Genomic DNA, 9,181 nt, shown 5'->3' with positions numbered 1-9,181 from the left:
GGGAGGGATCCAGCTGCTGTTTACTCAAACTGGTGAGATCACTTATGAAGAAATCATGGTGAAAGAAAGCCAAAATAAAGGTAAGTCTGCTAGTGATTGTTTCCATCATGGTTCATGTCTACAGAGTGGCCTTACACTGTAATGATTTCCACATTTATCTAACACGTGATAGAGTCTCAGTTTGATTCTGGGAGGAGACACAAATCCAGAGCTCCAAGTCATTATCTCTCAAAAAACATTAGACACAAGAACAACGCTAAATTATTATTTTTTGACAAATTATCAGGCAATCTATGTATTCCAGATAATCACAGGGAAACTTCCCAATGCCTGACAGATAAAGAATTCCACAGGTAATTAAGGCAGCTAAACTTCATTTCCAGGAATAGTTGTTTTCCCCATGTGAGCTGGTCATTTAGCAGTTCTATCAAAAAAACACAGGCTGAGAAAGAGGCAGAAATCTTTCACTCTACTTTACTGATTAACCAACCAGCATATATGTGTAACAACTTTAATATTTTCAACTTTTTATTCATTGATTGACTCAGTTGGCTTCTATCGAAATGTAAATGAGCCCGAGTCCTAATCACACTCTAGATCTTGTGTTGACTTTTGCTGATTTCATGAAACCCCTTTTTGGTCTTCATAGCTTAAAAATTGGACAATAATGGACTACACAACTCTGCTGATAAGTCATCTCTATCCAATCAGTTTGACAACATTTAGCTGGACTTAAGCAGACAGTAGGTCTCTGAACACCTCATTCAGCTGCTTCTGTCCTGTGTCACATCATCAGTAACAAACACTTTGTTTGTTTGACACTTTGAGTCAATTGTCCAATATTGTTTGGTCTGTTTGAAAAAAGGGTGTCACATGTTAAGGAGCTGAAACTCCTAAATCTTTCAGCCATTATTTTTATTTATTTAATCATTTTTCTTGTTATTTCTTTTTTGTACAGCATGTATTCAAGATCAGGTTCAACTGTTACATGATAAACATATATGAAAATATATTTATATTGAAGAATATTAATATAGCATTGGTTGGTCCAAATGTGCAGTTTACTTTGGTCAATTTTGGCTAATAATCTAGACTATGGTATAGGCTGAGCTTGTATGGCCCAGATGTCAGGTGTGGTATGACTTTTAGAAGTGCTGTAACCAGTGGCGGTCCTAGCCTGTTTGGCACCCTGGGCGAACACTCCCTCTGGCGCCCCCCCCCCCCCCCCCCCCCACACACACACACACACAAACAAAACATATTAAGGATTATACATTAACATAAAACTGTTGTATACACACACACACACATGAAGAGAAAGAGAGTATGCAAACGGCTACCAAACAGCCATCATAATTCGTCATACATTGAGAACAGGACAAATCAACAATGACTAATTAATATTAAAATCTGTAACATAATGTATTGTTTGGAGTTTAGTCTGTTACTGTTGCTATTTTTACCATTTCTTCTTGGAGCAGCTGTAATCCACATAATTTCCTTAGTAATAAAGTATTCTGATTCTGATTGTTTCAGGATGACCTGCCATTATCCGATGACACATCTGCTTACCTGCATCTTTTGCTCATTTCTCTTCCTCTTCTTTTCTCTTTTTTCTAAACTGAGGACCTGATGGCTTTGAACTTTTCTTGTCCATCTTCCATTGGTTTTAATTTTGCACTCCAGTATGAACAACCATCCCCCAACCCGAGGATCACCACAACATAATCTAACACACCTACACCTTAGTTCACAGATTCACTTTGTCTAAGGTTTATTTCTGAGATTTCAAACAACCCAGGATTCAAATCATGAATACATAATGGACTTGGATTTACAACATTATAAATCAAATGTGCTCTATTTGGAAGTATTAAACCCCGATTCTTTTGTCCCCATGACAGAACAGAGAAAACCGACTCATAGTGTGTTAAAATATGGATATTTCTTTTATTCATTCATCTTCCGGAAGAGAGAGACCTCTGCACAGCTCAAACGCCAGTTGCAAGAGCTCTCTAACATTAGAATCATAAACTGTGGCTCATATAGGTGTTATTTTGGTACTTTACACGTCACACAGTCTCAAACATTGCTTATATGGCAAGTTCCTCATTTCAGTGTCTTATCTATTAATATGCCTGTGCACTAAAACTTCCTGTTTTTCAGTCTGGCTGAGCACTTAGTTTGTGAGTTAAAAGTGGCCTTGCTCTACAAAGTGGCCTTGCCTTTATTAAAGTACATAAAACAATATAATGAGCAGACACACATTAAAAATATTTCTCTTATCCCTAACAGAAGCAGCCGGCCCCCCTCCCCTTTCGATGGCTTGTGTGTGAGACTTTAAATCATCAAACTGTAAATTTTAAATCCCTTTTATTGATCCCTTTACCCCGAGTCCTAAAGTGTATGTTTATCTTCTTACTCTTCTTATATTTATTGTTTGTTTACTTGCACTGCTGTAAGTGGAGCCTCGTCGTCTCGTCTCTCTATATACTGGACTGTAGTGGAGATGACAATCATCTCCACTACAGGCGCACCGAGGGCTCTCGCGCTCACTTTTCATGTATAGAATTTCGAAAAAACATCGGTGCAAATTATAAGTCTGTATTATAATGTCTGGTGTTTTCGTGTTTGTTGGTTTGTTTTTATTTTGTTTAACTTTGCGAGTTGGTTATTAGATGCTGCTGTCAGAAAATCCCCCGCCGCCCCACCCTCTCCTCTCTGCGCCGCAAGCAGCAGGCGCACCTCGCAAACGAAGGGCGCCCTTGCTCCCAGCAAATGGGCGATAGAAAACCGATCGGTGCTTATGCCATTCCCAATATGCGCTGGCACGACGTCGGGGCAGCACGAGTACGAGCATTTTTTTTTGCCGGTGCCCGTGATGCCGCCCCCCACCACGATGCCGCCCTGGGCAACCGCCCGTGTCGCCCGTATCTAAAACCGCTACTGGCTGTAACTAAGCAGTTAATCTGAAAGCAGGTCAGGTGTATCCTCTAAATCTACTTTTGGCAGCAGGATGTAACCAGGATGAATTTGTTGTGAATTTGAGGCGTATAATGAGACATATGAACAGACTAAAAGTCTTTAACTGTGTGTGTTCAGGGTGAAAAACTGTCCCTCTAATACAATGAATCATTTTGACTTCTGCATGTAAAACCACAGCAGCAGCTTCCTGCTGTTGATTCTAGTTAACCATAGGCTGAACCTGAAAACACTTTGTACCATACTGTGTTGCTGCTTGGCTAAAAATAGTGTTGTGAGAACACGCTTGCTTTGGCCTCTGTGGGGAGGGGTGCCAGTATGCATTAACAAAAGATGGCAGCTTTGTGGTCGCTCAGTTTTACTCACACAAACACCCCCAGTTTGTTGTAGTCTGTTGTTGTTTCTCAGCAGGTGTTAAAAAGTGGTAAAAACTGTGAAGAGAATAATTGTTCCTGTTTCCTGTTTTTTTGTTTTTTTCATTAAAATACGGAACCAACAGCTTGGAAAATAGATTATACATTTGTATCATACTAATTATATTATGAATACCTTGCTCAATATCAGTTTTCCATCCATATTTAGAATTTTATGGCAGGGTCATATTTTGCATCTTTTATTAGTTAAGGCTACGTTTTGGAGTAGTATTATCCTTATATTTGTGCATCTATAATGTTCCACAATTTGTAGATCCAGGTTTTTGTTCCTGTTTTTAAGTCTACCAGCTCTGCCTATCTAAGACTTTTTTTTTTTTCAGGAGAGAAAAGAGAGAGCAGCTTTAAGCAGCACATGTCTGTGTCATGGTCCTGGGTCGGTGACCCAGTGGTTTGAGTTTTGTATTATTATTGAATTTTGATTTTGTCATAGTTTATCTTTTCTAGTCTTTTGGTTTCCATGTTCTATGGTCTGCTGTCAAGTCAAGTCCGCGTCTGTTATGTTTCCTGTTTTACTTTGGAAGTCTGTGTCCAATGTCAGTGAATTTAGTTTTACTTCCTCTGTCCTGTCTTTGGAATCATGTGTGTCAGCTGTGCTCCCATGTGTGGCCACTTCCCTTGATCATCCCTTATGTGTATTTAGTCTCTGTGTTTCATTCAGTCTGTGGCTACGTCCACACGTACACGGGTATTTTTGAAAACGGAGATTTTCCGTTTTCGTTTTAAAAAATAATCCTGTCCACACGTAAAGGCAGAAATGAAGGAAAATGCTGCTAGGAACATGCCAAAGCAACAGGTGGCGATATATTCCTAACCGTGCAGAAATGTTGGCCAATCAGAAGTCTAGAAGCCTCGGTGGGAAAAAGTGAACAAAGCTGGGGCATAGAAGCAGAACCGAGTCGTATGTGTGGAGGGACAGTAACTGTGTGTGTATATGTAAGCATTTAAACACTGCAGAGACAATTAACAGTAACAGTATTGTAGAAATTCATTTCACCGAAACAATAAAGTGGCGCACAGTGTGACGTCAAAAAAGGCGCACACCTTTGACGCTGCATTTTCTCCGTTTTCTCCGTTTTTCTCGTCCACACGTAAATGCAAAAACTGAGTTTTCAAAAATATCCACCCTGGCCGGAGTTTTTAAAAATCTCAGTTTTCAGTGACCAAAAACGCCGTTTACGTGTGGACGAAAGGTACAAACGCATAGAAAAATCTGCGTTTTCAAAAATACCCGGGTACGTGTGGACGTAGCCTGTGTCGCGTCGTCTGTGTTCCACGCTCTATGTCATGTCAGGTTTCAAGTCTCTGTGCAGGTCATGACTCATGTTGCTTATTCTTATATTTCATAATTCCTTCATGTTCTGGCACAGTGTTGTTCATGATCTCACTGTTCTTCCCAGTTTAGGTTCCTGTTTAGTTGTTGTCCCTGTTCAGCTCTCGTTTAGTTTAGTTCATTTACTCCAGCCTCAAATAAAGGCTCGCTTTTGTTTAAAGTTAATTTTGTCTGCTCATCTGTGTCCGCACCTGGGTCCTCCAAACACTCGACCACACGGTCAGCCACTGCGGACCGTGACAGTCTGACTCTTGTAACGTAATTGGTTTTGTGGGTTCCAGGTTTTATTTTATTTTTTTTATTTATTTATTTCAATAAGCAGCTAAAGTGTAGGCAGTGCAGGAAGTAAAGTATTTTATATCTGAGCTGGTTCCCAGTAAAGTCTGAACTGGGACTGCACGTGATGCAGAGTGGTGGACATTTGAGGTTTTATTTAACTACACAGCTTGTAATCATGTTTTCTGTTTGAACTGTGTGTGTTTGTGTTCAGACTTTAAACCAGAGCCAGACGTCGTCTACTCTTCACTGAAGTAGTCCACCAGTCCAACCACTGACGTCCAGCTGCTGGTCTCTAACTGGCCCCCCAGCACCTCAGACCAGAGCACATCCAGATATTTAAAGGCTTTTCTATTTATTTTTTTCTTTGATTATGTAATTAAAAAACAAACAAACACAGGAGTTATTCTTAAGTACTTAAAACCAACCATGATAATTAAAGTATGTTAATATGTTTTATGGGCACAGTATCTTCACTGTTATTAATACTTAATCTATGCATCCGGCACTTTGTTCTTGTTCCCATGTCAGTGATTTAGTTTCACTGTTGGATTAATAAACGTTTGTTCTCACTTGTTTTTCTCTGTGATTCTTTGGGTTTCACCAAAGTCTCCGATGTAAAAATAAGAATTGTGTTGGTTTAGTTATGTTTAATTGATACAAAACTCTTCAAAACAAAACAGGAACTTGTCGGTGACTGTAAATGGCACAAAACCAAGCTTCAGAGGGGAATAGAGTACGAGTAAGACTATAGTCGGGATTTAGAAATGAGGACCAGAATTCTTCTCTTGATGTATCATACTAAAAGTGTAATCCAAAAACAAAAAGTTTAAAGAATTTTAAATTGTTCTAACCTTTTGCAGGAGCAGCTGTGTATGTATAAATATGGAAGATGAATGTTGTCTGTGTGAAATAAAGGAAACAAAACATTTAAAAAATGCAGATTAGATTAATTATTTTAACTTGACATGAAATTACCCTGACTTACTTCATGACTCTGGCCCTACTGAGCCTCTGATTCACTCCTGGTGCCTGAACCAACAGGTTAACCAGTTAATAACCTAAATATAACCCAATGAGTGGCAGGCAGGCCAAAACTTTACAGAATTCTCTACTCTAAACATATTGGTTTGTGCCATTTTTCCATCTTATTTTGAAATAAAAGGAAAAAAGTCTTGACCTCAGTGATCTTATAGTTCATTCTGACCATGATTTTGTTAAATGTCTTAATGTCTTTACCACCTTACTCAGCAAGAAACCATACAGAAGCAGCTGATAAGACAAAAATTCAATTTTATTTACTGATTGTTTCATTTAAAGCACAAATGAACAAAATACTATTTTGCTTTCCTGTATTACTAGAATTAAAATTAAAATTAACAAAAATAAAAAAAAATAAAAATAAAAAAAATAAAAGAAGAGGATTGAATGAATGTTGTGGTGATCAGCAGGAGAGTACAGCAGAAAGCAATTTTGACTGTTCATAATAAATATGTTCATTCATAATAAACTGTGGAAGCGTCATTGACAATCTGCTTATATCCATGTGGTAAGAAAACTATAACACCTCCCTCTAGTGGCCACATGTAAAACTTGTGTGATTACGTGAAAGTTTTAAAGTCGCAGAGAATTGTTTCTCCTCTGATGAAGATCCGTTCAGAGGCTCGTCAGAGAGTTTGGTTTCAGTTACATCATTCTTGTGAATGGACCTGCTGACTATTAAAACTAGAAGATTTTCATTGTTAATCTTTAAAACTGAGTGACAGATTCTTCTGAAATGTCAATATTTAGTCATTCACATCACACAGAACACGTTTAATCTGTCAGAGATTTTGATATAAGAGTGAAATTATTTAAAGCTGATTCATAACGTTTTTTATTCATTTATTTAAACTTTAAACAATTTAAAGTTCCCTAAATTTTAAGTGAAATGTCTTTTTGCCGAATTATATCATGTAATGTTTTACTTGAACCTCATGGTGGCAGTGTTGCTCACTGTTAGGTTACCTGGAAGACAGTGCACAGACATCATGTGTTTAAACATTAGGGTGCATTTACTGCATAATCAATGTACTTTAGTGTACTTTAATCTTCATCAGTGTTGGATCACATTATATTGGACATTATTAGTTTCTTTAAACAAACAAACAAATAAATGCATCCATGCAACTGCAACTTTTAAGCAAAGCGCATTAACAGCAAAGAACAATCTGCAGTCTGCAATTTTTTTTTTTTTACTTCTGACTGTGATTATTAAATATGTTCACTGTACTGTACAGCTGATCAGGATGCCCATACATGTTAAAAATTAGTCTGATCATCATAATTATGAACACTTAATTAACTAAACATATTTTTTAATAACGAGTTGAATAAAATACTTACATTTATTAGTATTATTAGTATTGCACATGATCAGCTCGTTTATTCCTCAGAACAAACTGAGGAAGCATCACTGATGATCTGCTTGTATTCATTAAAGTGTTTAAAGTCCAACATCTCCCTCTAGTGGCCATATATAAACGTGTGAGGATGGTGTTGATGTAAAATGCGAATCATAGTGTTCCAGTCAGTCATCAGTGTGTCTCTGCACAGCTGTAATTAAAATGTGTTCAGAGGGCCTCAGTGTCTGAATGGTTCCAGTTCAGCTCCATAACAGCAGCGTCCCTGGTTTGATTCCTGTGTTTCAGCTCATATCTGCCTCTCTCACTGAGGGGGACGTCCACTACATGGACATGGATTTGTTCATCAACCAAACTACAGATCACTGAGAGCAGAGGACATTAGATCCTCTTTAAAGTTTGTGAATAAACTGTGAAGTTATACTGAGTACAATGTGCTTTATTGATCCTCATATAAAACTTATTTCTTTTTTATAATACATGGGCATTGCAATGTGACATATTTAAGAATAGATTCATTAATGAAACGGATATTCACCACTACTTCCGGGGCATCAGTTGTACCACCGTGTCTGTACTAAGAAAGGAACAGGACATCTTCAGAAGAAGACGGAGGACTTTACTTGGTGTGACAGTGACAGAAATATATACATGCATGTCATAATTTTATCACATGTTGTGAGACACCCACAGTCTTTGTACTTATAGATCAACCACAGACTCAGAGGAAGAGGGCGGGCTTTACTTGGTGTCAGTGACAGAAATGAAAAAAAGCTCAAATGAGTGAGAAGGACGATGAAGGAAACATCTGTGCTGTGTCTGCTCTGTAAGTAGAATCTCTGTGTTTGTTTGAATTCTTGTACTTTGACTGTCTGCTCTCCTGATAACTGATGATGGAGGAGAAGACATGAAAAACAAATCAGGCTGAATTCAAGTTCAAAACACCATGAGGACCAACTGCAGGTCTGAACTGACTCTTTATCTTTGCTCAGGAGTCGAGGAAACACAGCAGGCAGTGAAAAGATCAAATCATTCACTCATTATATCAACACAGCTGCACAGTGGACACATGATTTTACTGGGTTATTTAACTACACTGAATATTTTGTAAATACCCACAGTATAGTCAGTGCAAATAAAAATAATTATTTTAATTATTGCTGTTAAAACAATGTTGCTCATTTTCAGAGCTGCTTTTTAAAAATGCCAAACTAGAGGTACGGGAAACAGAATGTTCGTGAGATCTTTCAATAGTTGCTGTTCAGCATCTGCTGTTGAAATGATTGTAGTATTAGAGGCATCATAGCAATCCAGTTGTTAGTGCTGTTTGTGTGGAGTTGTTCTTTATTTTCACCTCAAATCAACCTGAGTGTCATTTCTCTTTAGTTCTGATCTCACTGCTGAGCTGCACAACAAACCAAGGTCAGTAACCTTCTTCTGTCACAGTTTAAACCTGAGAAATGCTCACTGATATGACCTGATTGGGTTGATGTAGTGATAATGTCATATGTCAGCACTCGAGATGTGATGCAGAGGCAAGTTGAACTGAAGGCTTTTATCAGCACTTTATTGAGCTGATAAAAAACAGATTTTGACAAAAGCAAACAGATCATCAGTTTTTCATTTTAACCCTCACAGCTCGTCTGACTGTGAGTCCCAGCAGCTCTCAGATCTTTGAAGGAGACTTTGTGTCTCTGAGCTGTGAGGAGGACAACAGCTCTGCTGGATGGACTCTCAGGAGAAACACAAATGCAATA

Source organism: Neolamprologus multifasciatus, chromosome 3, assembly GCF_963576455.1.
Source record: "Neolamprologus multifasciatus chromosome 3, fNeoMul1.2, whole genome shotgun sequence".
NCBI classification, from domain to species: domain Eukaryota; kingdom Metazoa; phylum Chordata; class Actinopteri; order Cichliformes; family Cichlidae; genus Neolamprologus; species Neolamprologus multifasciatus.
The sequence above is the reverse complement of the archived record's forward strand: the minus strand, read 5'-3'. Positions refer to the sequence as shown.